Here is an 18423-nt window from a genome sequence, read left to right on the forward strand (position 1 = left end):
ACTCCCAGAACTCAACAGGTGCTCAACAGAGAATGGTTTCTTTTTAAAGTCTTCTTGAGAAATCAAAGCAGACACCGTTAGCCAAGCAGACAAGGGCTAAACACAAATATTCTGCTCTATTTCTTTCCCCTACTCTACATTCGTTCAGATTAATGGAGACTATTTCAGAGGCAGGGCATGGAGAAGGCTGAGTATCTGTACACAGAATGCAGACATGCTGTTCTTTGTGTCTCATGAAGTATGGATGAGCCAAAAAGCTGGAGACAGCTCAAAGCAGTCGGGAGGGTAGGCAGCCTCAATAAACATTTATAGTGAAGAAAATCTAGAGGCCTTAAATAAGGACTTCTGTCAGGAGTGAAGACTATAACCTACAGGTAGCACACCTGGGCTTGAGTTCACCCTGAGGCCAGCTTTTGTGAGTAAAATGTTATTGGGACGTCACCATGCCCATCATTGCACATAAGCTACAGCTGCTTTCACTGCTGGCCGCAGTAGGTGCCATGGAAACCCACTGCTCCACACATCTCAAGGATTTATTATCTGGCCCTTTACAGAAAAACTTTGCCAACCTCCTCCTCTAAGAGGTGAAAAGGGTAAACTTTGCCTGTGCCAGAAAATGAGCTCTGCGAAGGAGGGGTCTGTCCCTGCTGTATTCAGTAATGTGTCTGGGGCACCTGGAGAGGCGAGGTTGCACACAGCACCTAACACAGGGCAGGAACAGCCTGCATTCTTGATTCAAAGGCCCACCATGGAAATACATAGATGATATTTTCATTTTACTTCATGTAAAACTCCCAAAAGGAAGCATGTATTTTAAGAGTGAAGAATGAGAAGGCAGTGTTTCTAATAGGGCTCATGGAATTCCACCTCTGTTATAGCCAGAAGATTTAGGGTGAGTGTGACAGCCATGCCTGCCCCCACGTAAACTAAATTTAAAGTTCACAGGTCAGTAACCGCACATAGGCAATGCCAGTCAACAAACATTACTGTTCTATACCCACTGCAACTTATTTTAGTGGCCACAGAGCAGCGGGTAAACATTAATCCCACTTGTTGCTTTGTTTTACTTTTTGTTTGGCAGAGGCAGAGGCAAAGCTTTAGGATTCTGGAAGGAAAGGAAGGAAAGAAGGAAGGAGGAAGGGAGGGAGAACGTAAGGGAGGAAGGAAAGGAGAAATCCAGGAAGAGAGGAATAGAGGGAGGAAGGAAAGGAGAGAGAGAAGGATGAAGGGAAACAGAAGGATGAAGGGAAAGAGAGAAGGATGAAGGGAAAGAGAGAAGGACGAAGGGAAAGAGAGAAGGACGAAGGGAAAGAGAGAAGGACGAAGGGAAGAGAAATGGGTGAAGGGAAAGAGGGAAGGAAGGGAGAGAGGGAAGGAAGGAAGGAGGGAGGGAGGGAGGAAGGAAGAAGGAAAAAAGAAAAGACAAAACAAAATACAAACCAGACAAAAAACTTTAAAGGGTAAGTTTCTTAGTCTATTTTGCATTGCTATAAAGAAATATCTGAGACTGGGTAATTAATATGAAAAAAGGTTTATTTGGTTTATGGTTCTACAAGGCATTGGCTTCTGCTTGGCATCTGCCTGGCATCTGCTTGGCTTCTGGTGAGGCCTTGGGAAGCTTTTACTCATGGTGGAAAGGAAGGGGGAGCAGGCACATCACCTGGCGAGAGAGGGAGCAAGACAGACGCCAGGCTCTCGTAAACTCATAGAACAAGAATTCACCAATTACCACTGGGAGGACACCAAGCCCTTCATGAGGGATCCACCTCCATGACCCAAACACCCCCCGCGAGGCCCCTGGGGATCACGTTCAGCTTGAGATTTGGAAGGGACCAATATCCAAACTACTCCAGTGGCTATTTCACTCTGGGCGAGAGTCCTCACCCTCCCACTGGGGAACACATTCTCTTCCACTCGCATTCCATCAAATGGGAATCAAGTTAATCCTAACATTGAGAAATATTCTGGGAAATCTTGTTTTGTTGCAGTAAGGAACAAATTCATTTAAAAGAAGAGTACATCACTTCCAGGACCAGACTCATATAATGGCTCTCCTAACACCACAATAAAAAACCAAGCAGTCTGTCAACATGTGGTTCCTTTGTTCCAGTAACCTTTGGCTCTATTTATCTTTAATTCTTTTCTTTTTAAATACTTAAGTTCTGGGATACGTGTACAGAACGTGCAGGTTTAGTATATATATGCTATGGTGGTTTGCTGCATCCACCAATCCATCACCTACATCAGGTATTTCTCTTAAGCTATCCTCCCCTTGTCCCCCAACCCCCAAAAGGCCCCAGTGTGTGATATCCCCCTCTCTGTGCCCATGGGTTCTCATTGTTCAACTCCCACTCATGAGTGAGAACATGTGCTGTTTAGTTTTCTGTTCCTGTGTTAGTCTGCTAAGAATGTTGGTTTCCAGCTTCATCCATGTCCCTGCAAAGGACATAAACTCATTCTTTCTATGGCTGCACAGTATTCCATGGTATATATGTGCCACATTTTATTTATCCAGTCTATCATTGATGGGCATTCGGATTGGTTCCAAGTCTTTGCTATTGTGAATAGTGCTGCAATAAACACACGTGTGCATGTATCTTTATAGCAGAACGATTTATAATACTTTGGGTATATACCCAGTAATGGGATTGCTGGGTCAAATGGTATTTCTGCTTCTAGATCCTTGAGGAATCACCACACATCACCACAATGGTTGAACTAATTTACACTGCCACCAACAGTGTCAAAGCGTTCCTATTTCTCCACATCCTCTCCAGCATCTGTTGTTTCCTGACTTTTGAATGATCACCATTCTAACTGGCATGAGATGGCATCTCATTGTGGTTTGGATTTGCATTTCTCTAATGACCAGTGATGATGATCTTTTTTCATATGTTTTTTGGCTGCATAAATGTCTTCTTTTGATAAATGTCAGTTCATATCCTTTGCCCACTTTTTGATGGGGTTGTTTTTTTCTTGTAAATTTGTTTAAATTCCTTGTAGATTCTGGATATTAGCCCTTTGTCCGATGGATAGATTGCAAAATTTTTCTCCCATTCTGTAGATTGCCTGTTCACTCTAATGATAGTTTCTTTTGCTGTGCAAAAGCTCTTTAGTTTAATTAGATCCCATTTGTCAATGTTGGCTTTTGTTGCCATTGCTTTTGGTGTTTTAGTCATGAAGTCTTTGCCCATGCCTATGTCCTATACCTAGGAGCTGGCTTTTTGAAAAGACTGACAAAATAGATAGACCGCTAGCCAGACTAACAAAGATTAAAAGAGAGAAGAATCAAATAGACACAAGAAAAATAATAAAGGGGATATCACTAATCCCACAGAAATACAAACTACCATCAGAGAATACTATAAACACTTCTACACAAATAAACTAGAAAACCTAGAAGAAATGGATAAATTCCTGGACACATACACTAAAGTCCTAAGACTAAACCAGGAAGAAGCTGAATCCCTGAATAGACCAATAACAAGTTCTGAAATTGAGGCAGTAATTACACAAATCAAAAAAAAGCCCAGGACTAGACAGATTCACAGCCGAATTCTACCAGAGGTACAAACAGGAGCTGGTACCATTCCTTCTAAAACTGTGCCAAGCAATATTTATCCTTAATTCTTTCTTTTGAGACAGTTTACAAAAAAAAAAAAAAAATGCAAGTGTGATGTTTACTTCTAAATGCACCGCTCAACATCACCCCAATCCTAAGCACATCAACCCTGAAGGTCACTGCCTCCAGAGCTCATGCAGTGGCTCTCTCATTCACATGGCACTGATGATATTAAAGGAAATAGAGTGGCTGCTTAAGTTGTGATGGAGAGCGCCATTAGTATTCTCAAAAAGCCCTTCTGTGAACACAAACTTCTTGCTCACATAATGGATCAAAAAGGCAAGTTGCATCGTGAAAGCTGCTTGGGGCAGAAGCGGATAGCTAACATTGAATTTTAAATGAAAAGTGTATTTCAGTCTTTGGTCTAGAGTTTTCATATAAGTACAGATGCTCCTTGACTTCTGATGGAGATACATCCCAATAAATCCATCATAAGTCCAAAGTATCAGGAATCCAAAATGCATTTAATACACCAATAAACCCAAGATTAAATTTAAAAAATCACAATTCAAACCAGCATAAATCAGGGCCTGTCTGTAGATACCTGGGAGGAACGTGAAGGATGGTCCCATCCATTCCTTTTCACACGCTGTGCTTTTAACGCTGCAGAGTGTGACATCCGCCTTTTATTACTTCATAGCTGTGTGTTCTTGGGCTACTTGCTTCACCTCACTGGGCCTCACTCTAAAGCACGGCAATAACGCTAAACATTGGCAACAGCAGCAACCACATTACCTACTGAATGCTCACTGTGCACAGCACCTCATGCTGGAAGCTCTTACACATTACCTTCTTTAGGCTTCACAACAATCCTGAGGCTACTGCCCATATTTAGGAGGAAGAGCTACAGTCCAGACGGGATTTGCACCGGGGGCTGACAACCGCAGAGCCCGAAGTCTTAACTTCTTTGTGTCTGTTATTTCATTGGATTATTATGAAGATTAATTAAATGATGTCTGTTAGGACATAACACAGTACCTGCCACAGAGGATCCAAGTAGGAATTATTATTAAATTACATAATAAGGTCTTCCTATAAATATACTGATCTGTGAGGTTTTCACTTTAAAAGAGAAAAGGCAGAGAGGCAGTTTAGAGCATATTTTAGAAACAAGAGCCCTTAATTCCCTAGGAAGGAGGTTATACATAATTTGATAGGCAATAGGAAGACACTTTGGCATTTTAAGCAAAGAAATGGCAAGGCTGAGCCCTGAGAGAGCTCCCAGCAGCTCACAGTGTGCACAGTTTGAGCAGACAGCAAGTTGGGCCAGGGCCTGGAGAGAAAGAGCAGGAGCAGGAGGGCTCTGGGAGGCTGAGGGGAGCAGAGAGCAAGGTCTTGGTGATGGAGGGCTGAGGGGAGAAGGGGAGCAAGGTCTTGGTGATGGAGGGCTGAGGGGAGAAGGGGAGCAAGGTCTTGGTGATGGAGGCTGAGGGGAGCAAAGTCTTGGTGATGGAGGCTGAGGGGAGCAGGGAGCAAAGTCTTGGTGACACTCAAACATAAAGGATGCCTAACAGTGGTATAAGGAAGAGGGTGTTATTTATAAGAGGAAGAAATCAGACAAAAGAAGTGACCAGGAATGTCAGGAATGTATTAGCAGGGCTAGGATGGAGCTGAAATGCCACTGCCCCCATCTGCAGTGAGACATCGGGTTGCTGCTCCACTCTTGCAAGGCTGGTGTCCATGGGACTGAAGGGACGCTGAGCATTCAGCGTCATGTGGCCTTCCAACTACACCTCCACAGGGAGATGCCTGTGAAAAAAGAATACACAGAACCAGAGTCTCACAATGTAATATCCAAACCTTCAGTCTACAATAGAAAATTACTCATCATGCTGGCTGGGTGCGGCGGCTGATGGCCGTAATCCCAGGACCCTGGGAGGCTGAGATGGGCAGATCACAAGAGGCCCCGGAGTTTGAGACCAGCCTGGCCAAAACAGTGAAACCCCGTCTCTACTAAAAATACAAAAATTAGCCAGGCACAGTGGTGGGCACCTGTAATTCCAGCAACACAGGTGGCTGAGGCAGGAGAATCACTTTAACCTGGGAGGTGGAGGTTGCTGTGAGCTGAGATCACGCCACCACACTGCAGCCTGGAGAATAGTGTGAGACTCTGTCTCAAAAAAAAAAAAAAAGAAAGAAAAACAAACAAAAAAACATGGCCAGGCACGGTGGCTCACGTCTGTAATCCCAGCTATTTGGGAGGCCAAGTGGGCAGATCATGAGGTCAACAGATAGAGACCATCCTGGCCAACATGGTGAAAACCTGTCTCTACTAAAAATACAAAATTAGCTGGGCGTGGTGGTGCATGCCTGTAGTCCCAGATACTCAGGAGGCCGAGGCAGGAGAATCGGATGAACCTGGGAAGCAAAGGTTGCAATGAGCTGAGACTGCACCAGTGCACTCCAGCCTGGTGACAGAGTGAGGTGAGGTGAGACAAGATGAGAAGACAAGGAAGAAAGGGAGACAGAGACAGAGAGAGAGAGAGAGGGAAAGAGAAAGAGAAAGAGAGAGAAAGAGAGAAAGAGAGAGAGGGAGGGAGGAAAGGAGGGAGGGAGGGAAAGAGAAAGAAAAAACAAATTACTCATCATGTTCAGAACCAGAAAGTCACAAGATGTATGGAAAAGAAGATCGACAGATGCCAACATCAAGATGATACAGATGCTGAAATTGTTGGACAAGGATTTTAACGCAGTTGTCATGAAAATGCTTCAACAAGCAGTTATTCATCCTCTTGAAAGAAATTCCTAAAAGAAGAAAAAGCTCAGAAAATAACTAAATGAAAATTGTAGTAAAATATGGTAAACACAATTTTTAAAAATTCACTGAATGAGCTTAATAGTGAGGATGCCACAAGACAGACTGTATATAATTGAGGACAGATTAAAATTATTTTACCTAATCTAAACCACAAAAAGTAAGTAGATTCTAAAATAAATAAATAAACAAACATTCTCAGGGAACTAATATGACAATTTCAAAAGAGTCAATTTTTACACTATCAGAATCTTGGAAGGAGAAGAGAGAGACAGGATTGAAACACTATTGAAAGTACTGGAAGAAATAATGGCTGAAAACTTCTGAAACTTGGTCAAAGATGTAAGCCTACAGATTCAAGAGGCTAAACAAACCTCGAGTAAAATAAACCCAACAAAATCCATACCCAGAAATATCATCATAAAAAATAAGGTAAAAAATCTTAAAAACAGCCAGAGACAAATAACACATTGCATATAGTTTTTAAAAATGCAAATGATAACACACTTCTCATCTAAAACCATGAATGCTAGAAGGAAATTGGACAATGTATTTCAAGTGCTGAAAGTAAAGAGCTGTCAACTATGAATTCTACATTCAGTAGAAATACCTCTAGAAATGAAGGACAAATAAAAACACTCTCAGCTAAAGAACTATCAAGCAAATTTGTGCCTAGGAAATATCCCTTAAGGAGTTGTTAAAGGAAGTTCTCTAAATTGAAAGGACATGACAACAAAGGAAAGTCTGGAACTTCAGAAAAGAAAGAGGAGTATGGAAATATGTAAGAGTAAGAATAAAAATATAATTGACAATCCATCTTTTCATGAGTTTCTTAAACAGTATTTGATGGTTGAATCATAACACCATCTGATGTTGTGCTCAATGTATATATAGGAAATACCTAAGATAATTATATTCAAAAGGCAAGGAGAGACTAGGGAACTGAATGAAAGTAGTTTCCATACATTACTCAATGTGGTAAAACATTGAGACTGTTATAAGTTAATTACGTATGTATTTATTCTTACAGTAACCATTAAGAAAATCATACAAAACAAGATATTGAAAAACATTATAAATAAATTAAGATTAAATTCTAAAAACTATTCAAGTAATCCATGTGAAAACAAGTAAAAAGAAACATAGGAATGAGAGACAGAGAAAATAAATATTATAATGCAAACTAGAATGCTAGTATCTCCTAATATACTAATAATTACCTTAAATGTAAATGGCTTAAATAACATCAAAGCTGAGAGCCAAATCAATATCACAATCCCATTTACAGTAGCCACAAAAAGAATAAAATATGTAGGAAAATAGCTAACTAGGGAGGGAATAGAGCTTTATAAGGAGAACAACAAAACACTGATGAAAGAAATCAAAGATGACACAAACAAATGGACAAAGGAAAAATCAGTATCATTAAAACGGCCATATTGATCAAAGCGATTTACAGATTCAACACTATTCCTATCAAACTACCAATGCCATTTTCTCCACAGAATTAAATAAATAATTCTAAAATTCATATGGAATCAAAAAAGAGCCTAAACAGTCAAAGCAATCCTAAGCAAAAATCACATCACCCAACTTTAAACTATATTACAAGGCTACAGTAACCAAAATGCATGGTACTGGTATGAAAACAGACTCATAGACCTATAGAACAGAAAACTAGGTGTTGTTTTCTCACCTACAACCATTTAATCTTCGACAAAGCCAACAATAACAAGCAATGGAAAAAGGACTCTCTATTCAATAAATAATGCTGGGATAACTGGTCAGCCAGCCGCATGCAGCAGACTGAAACTGGACCCCTATTTATCACCATATATAAAAATCAACTCAAGATGGATTAAAGACTTAAATATAAGACCTCAAACTATAAAAATCCAACAGGAAAACCTAGGAAATGCCCTTCTCAATATTAGCCAAGGCAAAGAATTGAATGGCTTAGTCCTGAAAAGCAATTGCAACAACAAAATAAAATTGACAAGTGAAACCTAATTAAAGACTTTCTGCATAGCAAGAGAAACTATCAAGTTTCTCTTGATAGTTTCAGAGAGTAAACAGACAACCTACGGAATGGGAGAAAACATTCACAAACTATACATCTGACAAAGGCTTGATATCCAGAATCTATAAGTAACTTAAACAAATCAACAAGCAAAAAACAAATAACCCCATGAAAAAATGGGCAAAGGTTAAGAACAGACACTTCTTAAAAGAAGACAACATGTGAAAAAATGCTCAGCATCGCTAGTAATCAAAGAAATGCAAATCAAAACCACAATGAGATACTATCTTATACCAATCAGAATGACTTTTGTTAAAAAGTCAAAAAATAACAGATGTTAGCAAGGCTGGAGAGAAAAGGGAACACTGTTGGTGAAAATGTTAGTTCAGCCACTGTGAAGGGCAGTTTAGAGATTTCTCAAAGGACTAAAAACAGAACTACCATTATACCCAGCAATCCCATTACGGGATATATACCCAAAGGAAAATAAATCATTCTACGAAAAAGACATATGATGCACCCATATGTTTATCGCAGCACTATTCACAATAGCAATGACAGGGAGTCAACTTACGTATCCATCAACACCTAGATCGGATAAAGAAAATGTGGTACATATATACCATATAATAATATGCAACCATAAAAAATAATGAAGTCGTGTCCCTTAAACAACATGGATGCAGCTGGAAATCATTATCCTAAGTGACCTAAGGCAGAAACAGAAAATCAAATACCACATGTTCTTACATGTAAGTAAGAGGACACATGGACGTACAGATGGGGTCAATAGACTCTGGGGACTACTAGAGGAGACAGGGAGCGGGCCAAGAGCTGAAAGCTACCTATTGGGTACTGTGCTCACTACCTGGGTGACAGATTCATTCATACTCCAACCCAGCATGACACCATATACCTTTGTTACCAACCTGCACATGTATCCTGATTCTACAATAAAATTTGAAAAAAAAAAAAAAGATTTAAATACATTTAAAAGACACACCTTTTAAAAATCTTGATGCAACTGCATATTGTTTATAAGAAATTCACATCAAATTCAACAGCACAGAATCTTCACAGGGTAGGTAGGTTGAAAGTAAAAGTATGAAAAAATAAATAAAATTAATTTTAAGAAAAAGCAGTAGTGTCTATATTAATATTTCATGAAGTAGACTTCAGAGAAAAAAATTACTAGTGACACAAAAGGACATTAAATAATGATAAAAGACTGTTCCACTAGGAAGACATAACAATCTCAAATACGTATGTACCAAACAAAAGCATCAAAATACATGAAGCAAAAACTAATAGGCCTGAAGAAGAAAGATACAAATTTATAGCTATCATTGAGAACATCGAAACCTTAAACAACTGATAGAACCATTAGACAGAAAATTATCAAGAACATTAATCTGACCAACTCGATCCACCAACAGAATCTAATTGACATATACAGAAAACTCTACCCAATAACATTGGAATCCACATTTTCTCCCAACATATGTAAAATATTTACCAAGATATTCCATATCCTGCAGCATAAAATAAATCTCAAGAATTTTAAAATAATTGAAAACACACGAAGGAAGTATGTTCTTTGACCACAACAAGTCAAAAGAGAAATAAAAAAGAGAAAGACAAAAGGGAAGTATCCAAACACATGAAAATTAAATAACACACTTCAAAATAATCTATGGGTGAAGAACATATGTCAAAGGAAAAATTTTAAAAGTACACAGAACTGAATGAAAGTGAATACATAACATATCAAAATATGTGGGATGCAGCTAAGGCATTGTTGAGAGAGAAATTCATAGCTGCAAAGGCTTACATTAGGAAAGAGGAAAGGTCTCAAATCAATAATTTAAATTATTATGTCAAGCAACACGAAAAAGAAAAGCAAAATAAACCTAAAGTCAGCAAAAGGAAGGAAATAACGAAAATAAGAACAAAAATTAATGAAACTGAAAACAGAAAACAATAGAGGAAAAATCAAATAAACAAAATGCTGGTTCTTCAAGTCAATGCAAACAGTAAACATTGAACAAGAATGACAAAGGAAAAAAAATAAGACACAAATCGCCAAATATCAGGAGTGAAACAGAGGATCTTGCTACACCTCTTGCAGCCATTAAAAGGATAATGGTAGAGACCATAAAAAATATTACACTCAGAAATTTGCCAATTAAAAAGAAGTGGACCAATTCTTCAAAATCCACAAACTGCCAAAATTCAAACTACATTAAACACAACCTGTATGGTCCTCTAACCATTAAATAAATTGGATCCATAATTTAAAAGCTTCCTCAAAATAAGTGTTTGAACTCAGATGGTTTCACTGGAGAATTTTACCAAACATTTCAAATGTATTAACAACAACAATTTTATACAATTTCTTTCATTATTTGTGTTTGCTGCTTTCTTTAAACTAAAAATTCTGCCTCCTCCACCAGAGCATAAGCTTCATGAGACCAATGACCATACCTATATTTTCAGTTGCCAGTGCAGAATAAGCTGTTTTGGCATAAAGATTACTCTGAACTGAAGGCAATCGAGGAGAATCCAGATACAGAGGCCAGAGAAAAACTCTCTGCCCTCGCCCTCTTTGCCTGAAAACAGGATGTAAATGTTCAGAAACGTCCCTGTTCCCCTTTCTGTCAGGGAGAGAAAAGGGCAACCACTGACAACAACTAGATGTCCTTCTCAGCCTGGAGACCGCAGCAGAGGAATGCGCACGGCAAACCTTACCAGCCTTGATCTATCATTAGTTTCCCATTTGTTTTCATTCCCTAACAATTCAAGGTCCTTTATCTTTGTCTTGTCACTTCTCTAAAACTTTATTGTTCATTGTGAAGATGTTATATAAGCTGGAGTTCTAAGCCACCTCAGTGACAATGACTCGCTCCCTGGCTATCTCCCATGTGTCTATGAAATACGCATGTTAATAAACTCCTGTTTGTTTTTCTCTTGTGAATGTCTTTTGTTACAGTAGTCCCCAGGTAAGAGTTAATTACTCAGAATGGTACCGGGAAAGTGCCTGGCATAGAGTTAGTGATGAATAAATGTGAGGTGATGAATAATCATGCATAGGAAAATCCCTCAGAGAACATCTTAGAGTAATATGTGCAAACATATGCATTTAAAACACATAGATTAAATATATATTACATTTGTCTGATTAATATACTTAAAATTGTTAACAGAGCTTGCCTGAAAGGAAAGGAACAAGATTATGTGGATGAGTAACAGAGGGAAAAATTCCTCTTGCATAATAGAACCTCTCTGCTCTTTATACTTATTTTTAATTGGAACTATATTTGTGCATTACTTCTGGAACTCCAATGTTTGTTTTTTTAAATAATTCAAAGAAGAATATAATGCATGCTTCAATAGGCAAATAAAACAGCCTTCAACAGTTTTTTAAGGTCCAGTGCTATTTCAATCACCTCTTCACCCCCTTCACAGTAATACTTTTGTTAATTAAATGTGCAGTGTGGTGGATGAAATCATGGAGTCTGGATCCAGGCTGCCCGGCTTTCAATCAGCTCCTGACACAGCTGTGCAACCTCAGGCAGGCTACTCCATCACTCCTTCCCTCCTTTTTCACTGCCATCAGCTCATGGCCAGGAGCTAAACATAAGCTGCAAAGCCAAGCCTAATGCTTTGTTTTATTTTCTCCTTTCCAGTTGTTCTGTGGCCCAGGGAGAGTAAGATAGCTTTTTTATATTGTATTCAGATATACAACAACATGATCAGATACACATTAGAAAGAAAATAAAGCATGTTTGTCACCCACTAAACTCTGGCTGATTATTTCACTGCCTGTTCATAGGAAAAAATATTGAAAAAAAAAGTCATCTGTAAAATAATATTTCACAAATTAGACATCAAGGATTTAAAGAAAACAACCACCTAAGGCTCTTCTCGCTAAGATGAATTGATCACTCTTCGTTGAAAGCTAAAAATGATTCATAAAAGTGGAAGTTTTATGTTCTTGCTATTGTTTTCGCTCTATTTGGCTTGATCTCACCCTCAGACAACATCCTCAGCTATCAAAGGATGATTTTGCAGGTTTCCGGTAAACACTGGTTTCCCATTAGTGGCCTGCACCAGGAGCAGCTCATCTCGGCCAAATGGACATCCTGTTCATTAGGTCATTGAGCCTCCACACCGCCTGGCCCCCAGCAGAAGCCCTTTTCGATTCCCAGCAGCTGCAAATGCAGCGAGTGTACAGCACATCCAATGGAGCACTTGACTTCAGCACAAATCTCTTTGCTTGGCGGCCCTGTGGGGAGTGCTTTTCTATGCATCAGCCTCTCAGCTAAGCACCCCCTCCTGTCATCTCATTCAACTCTCAGGACCACACTGGGCACAGAGAATCATTACCTCCATTTCATAGAACAGGAACAGAAGCCCAGGGGTGTCCAATTCTAAAGTCACTGCTTTCACGTGGCAGGTTCACATTCAAACACAGTTGGCTTGATTTCCTGCTACATGCTCTTAAACATCATTTACAAAAATCATACAGCCCAGCCAAACCTGGACAATCCATGGATGCAGCTGCCAAAGTCTTTAGCATTTGAGAGTAATTTCTTAGGTCCGTGGCATTTTATCACCTGTAATTTTGAATAAATAATGCACACATTCGGATAACAACCTCACATGACGAGTGAGTGAGAGTGAATTACCTAGTCCAGCCACCCCTGCTTCCCAGGCACCTGCCTGCATTTCAGCATAGAACACATGGCCTAAAACTCAGCTGGAGAAACTGCAGACAGTGCCTTCCACCAGGCACTGTTATCCCCAGAGCCGATATGAAATTGATGTCTTGGAATCTGCACCTTTCCCTGGCTCCAGCACACCACTCTAACATCCGGGTCTACAATCACCTTGGATGCTTTCTACTTACTACTAACCCGCAGTGGGGTTGCATTTTGTTTTCAGTTACATCCATATGATATTATTGTATTATATACAATATAGCATATTACAGTAGAAATTCTATTATAGTATATGCTAGGTTACAGTGGTGTTTGGTAGTTTGAAGAATTCACAATGATTTCTCGTGTACAGAACTGGATGAGAAAGATCACTAAGTATCTGGTAGAGTTTGACAGGAATAAAAAAAAAACCCGGAAACATCTTAGCTATGACCTTATAATCTGAACATGACCAGACTCCTCACTTCTGAGCATTGGGATCTTTTGTTCACTGCTGTTTTCCGACCATCACTTACAGGAATGCTTGCATGCAGCAGCCACTCAAAGTGTGTGTATTAAGTGGAGGAGTAAGTATTTGCCATAGATATATAGGAGAAAGAGAAACAACTGCTTCCACAAAGACATGGGCAGGATGTACGTGTAGAGTCAGATGGCTTTGCATATAGCATAGAACAAATAGAGTGAGAAATTCATTCAGATTGAAATCTTCAAACCTGTTTTCCAGGCCTAACATCAGCCTGATGCCCTCAGTATGGTGGCTCTGTGCAGCCACAAGTCGGTATTACCGCCTTCCCCATCGCGTCATCCCCAGCCATTTGTATTAGGATAGAAATCTCATACAAATCTTACCCCAAAACAAGAGTCTTGGTGGAGCCTCTACCAAACAAAGGTGTTCATGGGTAAGAGAACTACCTCGTTTTTCTCTCCCTGGTGGCAAATCTCTAGAATGAAGGACTTTGGGGTTTGATGAGAGACAGCCTGGGGAGTGTTGATTCTACAACCTCTGCAGACAATTAACCTACTGCCTGTGCTTGTGAGCAGCTACCATTGGTCCTTCCCCATGTAGAAAGTCTGCTTGCCACAAACTGCTCCTCCCCACAGGTGCCTGCATGCAATGCCTCCGGCCCTGCGTGCTGGGAGCCACAGAGCTTTCATGGACACATATTTATTCAAGGTCGGCCCTTCAACCCTTTAGGCCTTTACTGCCCTGTGCCATCTCATGAAGTTGTGAACTGCCCCTCCGAAGAAGTCAGCACAATTCAGCAGCTAAACGTAACACCCAAAGTGAGAGGGGATTTCAGCTCTAAAATACTAAACCGGAACAATAATCCTGTGTTAGGTTGGTGACTCCAAGCCTCAGCCCTAAGCAGACATAAGATAGACCCTTTTCAGTGGCCACACGGGATATATATGCTGATAGTGACAAAATGTGAGTGGATAAGAGCATTCGTCGGTGGATTTATGGCCAGGAGGTATCAAGTAGAAATTAGGAAAATAATGAGAGAAAATAGGTTTCTGTTCTTTGATTATTGCTAGAACTGACCTGGGGTGCACACGTGTGCCCACATGAACACACACACACAGACACACACATGCACACAATGTGTAGGTTCACCTAGAAACAGAATCTGAGTCGAGGTAAATTTGAGTGAGTCAGGATGACATGGTTAGAGCAATGAGTTGGGCCTGTGGGTATACATGGAGCAGTGTTTGTTGAGGGAAGCACAGCAGTTGATGCTTTGTGATGAATCTGGTGCAAACACAGGGTAGGCAGAGAGTCCCGAGTGTGACGATGGATGCACAACGTGACCTCAGGATGCAAACACACTGCCTCAAAGCACACGGCAGTCATAACCTGAAGAATTCCACAGTTGCTCTTCTTGTTCAATCTCATTTTTTTCCCTTTCACTCAAGCCATTTGCCCATTTACTCTAGTTGCTATTGTGACCAGAATGTACATCTACTCCCTCTTCTACATCAGTGGTTTACAAACTTCACTTAGACCATGCTAACACCCTTCAGAAAAAGTGTGTGTTCATGATGGGCAGGCTCAATTTATGTCTCTCACCCCCAGGGCCTGGACAACCTCTTGGTGAGCTCTGTGATTGGTAAAACAAGTACAATGAGCCCCGCAGTCTCCTGGGGAAGGCCGACGCTCACGGAGATGTTCAATCAGGCAGTGGCTCTACAGAAAGCCGTTCAGTCACTTCCACGTACCCGTGGGTATGCAAAACACACTGCCAGAGAGAAGTGCTGCGGCTCTTCAGAGCCACGTCCAGCCTCAGCAAGGAGGTGAGAACTGTGAATCAAGAGAACACTCTGGTAACAGGGCACAAACATTCAGCATATTTTATACACACACGGTCCAAAAGGACCTCATCGTCTCTCTTCTGCCCAGCTCTCCTCCCTTTAATCACTATAGTTTTCTTTTCCAAAGACCCAGTGCATCTTTGGCTTCCATTTTTACCATAGCATTCAAAATGCACACCATGAAAAGGCACAGAACAGATGGCAACAAATAGAGAATCAAACAAAACTTCTGAAGATACAAGATGAATGGACCTCTGGCAGGACAACAGAACTCGAGGGTTCTGTGTGTCTTTGTAGTCTGGAAATGAGTGAATTTTGAACAATTTGAAACTGGAAACTGCTCACTTGGGTAGTTCTTGCTTAAAGTTTCATACTCTACCAATGGAGAAAATGATAAATTTCTTAGAGTCAGACTAAGCATAAAGCCAGCAAAATTTTATCACAAAAATCAGAGGAAGATTTTACGCAAACAAGGTAAACAAGCAATTACAAAACTGAGGGCATCATTATCAACAAAACGCAAAGAGCACAACATGCCTTATTCTGAATGTGGCCAGTGTGCTGTTCTCACGGACACATACGATCTCAATGTGGCCAGTGTGCTGTTCTCACGGACACGTACGATCTGAATGTGGCCAGTGTGCTCTTCTCACGGACACATTGATAAAGTGTGCATCAGCCACGTGTGGGAAATCGCTACAGCTGCTCCTGAGGGGAAGGCGGATTGCCACGTGGGGCGTGTTTGAAATGGCAAATCACAGCAGTGCATTGATGATAGGAGTTAGCAGTATTTCTGATACAGGCATTGTTTTGAATTTCTGAAGAGGATGAAATTTTCATAATTTCTGACTTGTAAGCTTCCATGACTTTGTTTATTTATTTTGTTGGGGATAGAAAACAATACCCCAAAATGAAGGCCCCCAAAAGAAAAGTTTTTCTCTGACCTTCTCCTGACCTCTTCTCAGTCCCATTCTCCTCTGAGGTTGCCAGAGAAATAAGAATCCCTCTTCCCCAAGGCAGGTCACAGAAACCAGAACCTGTTTTCCTACAAAGCCAGCCATAAACCCTAAAAAGTATTATGTACCTATCCTTAGCTCTGCCCTGTCTGTGTAAAACCTGGCCATAAAGAAATTATCTGCCCTACCTTGTTTGACTATTGGTCAACAGACCTCCATTCCAGAGAGAGGCCTGCCTCATACCCAGAAAAGAGGAATATGTTTTCAGAGAACCCAAGAAGAATCTAGACCGATAGGCCTTGCTGTATTTTCCCACTCAGTCTATGACCATTAGATCACACCCTTTTTGTTTAATCATATTTCTACACAACTGTCCATATTTCGTTGACACTAATTATAAAAACAGACAACCTCCCCCATATCTCTGGGTCTTCAGTCTGAAGGTTATCATGTGTACATGTTAAATAAATGTGTACGTCTTTTCTCCTATTAACCTTCCGTTTGTGAACCGACTTTTCAGCAAACCTTCAGAGAGCCAAAGGGAAAGCTCTGCCTTGGCCCCTAGAGTTCATTTACCAAGAGTATTAAATGAGTCAATAATACTCATCACTTGTGGAGCACCTGTGATACGCCAAACATGGCTTTCCATGATTTGTTGAAGCCAGTCTTTCCAGCATCCTTCAGAGTTTTTGTCAAGAGATTAACATGCACATCAGAGTTGTTAGGGAGTATCCCACAACGAGTGAACTATAAAAACTAGTCAGACAACCAGGTAGGTGTGACTCACACAACCAAACCACCAACTCTTTCCACACAATACTCCATTAGTCCAAGAGTTAGTAACCTAGATACAGCTGACAAAAATTCTCTTCTTGACCAAACTTTAGTCAGGCTCCTGAACCTTTTCTCCAACAGGGCCCAGCTGTGCACATCCCTGTGCAATCCAGTATTAACAAGAATCCTCCATCTGGGTATCTGACCTCCCTCAATACCTGACTGGGCTCCTCACCCACTGTCCCCCAGGGATGTCTTATCACCCTGGCCTGCTTCCAGCAAGAGTCCTGTTAAGTGGGTTTGGGCAGGATCTCCCTTCCACTTGATGTTTCTTCTTAGTCATTTTTCCATCCTCTGACCACCACTCTGCTCACTGGCTATAAATTCCTACATGCCCATGCTGTGCCCATGCTGTGCCCAGAGTTGAGCCCAGTTCTACTCTGAGGCTTCTCTTCCCTTACTGCAATAGTCCTAAATAAAATCTGGTTTTATTGCTTTCACTACTGCCCAGCTCTGGTTTTCTTTGACACAGTCTCTGATGCTATTTTGCTACCTTATTTAAAATTAAACAGTTGAAATTGTCTTTGGAAAAATTATAAGGCAAGAGAAATCAAACTCAGTGAACTCCATCTTGCTTCTAACCTCACAAGATAACTGCCCTTGTTCATTCCTGAGCACAGGCCAAACTAACTATGAGAGGAACTTAGTTTATAACTTAACTTTGAAGCAAGAATGATAATTGACCCAGTTTTGATAATTCCCAAAACTGACCCCCTCTGGGGGTTAAAACCACCTTTGTAAGACTAGCGAAAGGCCGAGGTCAGGATTATGGGAGGGGCTTGAATCCTGCTAAAACAGGCATAGTAAGACGATACGCCGCCACTGCCCCCTAGCTTGCTATTCTATAATTGCTTACCACTCAAGAGTCATGGAGCTGGAGGCCACAAGATTTTTAGCTTTCCCAATTGCTCCTTTAGATAACAACACTATTGTAAAACCTGAGACTGGTTTTGAGATATTTCTCAGACTTTTGCATTTTGGCAACCAACTGACCCCCCTGGACATGTGACTCATACCAAGGATCTGACTCAACCAGTCCTATGACCTGCTGCCCAAGAAACTGACTCAGCACACGAAGACAGCGTTGCCACTCCTGTGACTTCATCCCCAACCAATCAGCAGTACCTATTCTCTAGCCCCCTGCACATCAAGTTACCCTTAAAAACCCTAGCCTCTGAGTTCTCGGGGAGAAAGATGATAAAAAT

The 18423-nt window shown here is 40.7% G+C and overlaps 1 protein-coding gene across 3 annotated transcripts in view; it reads right to left on the minus strand.

Moving 5' to 3' along the window:
- GABRG3 (gamma-aminobutyric acid type A receptor subunit gamma3) overlaps positions 1–18423 on the minus strand; it is a 562718-nt gene that overhangs the window by 332139 nt on the left and 212156 nt on the right. Inside the window, exon 1 of one of the 3 annotated variants that reach the window (XM_077938674.1) lies at positions 10882–11008. The exons of the other annotated variants lie outside the window; for them this stretch is intronic. The gene's annotated coding sequence lies outside the window, so the exon portion shown is untranslated. Of the gene's footprint in view, positions 1–10881; positions 11009–18423 lie in introns of those variants that run through there. 3 annotated transcript variants of the gene reach the window in all.

Source organism: Macaca mulatta, chromosome 7 (assembly GCF_049350105.2).
Source record: "Macaca mulatta isolate MMU2019108-1 chromosome 7, T2T-MMU8v2.0, whole genome shotgun sequence".
Classification (NCBI taxonomy): Eukaryota; Metazoa; Chordata; class Mammalia; order Primates; family Cercopithecidae; genus Macaca; species Macaca mulatta.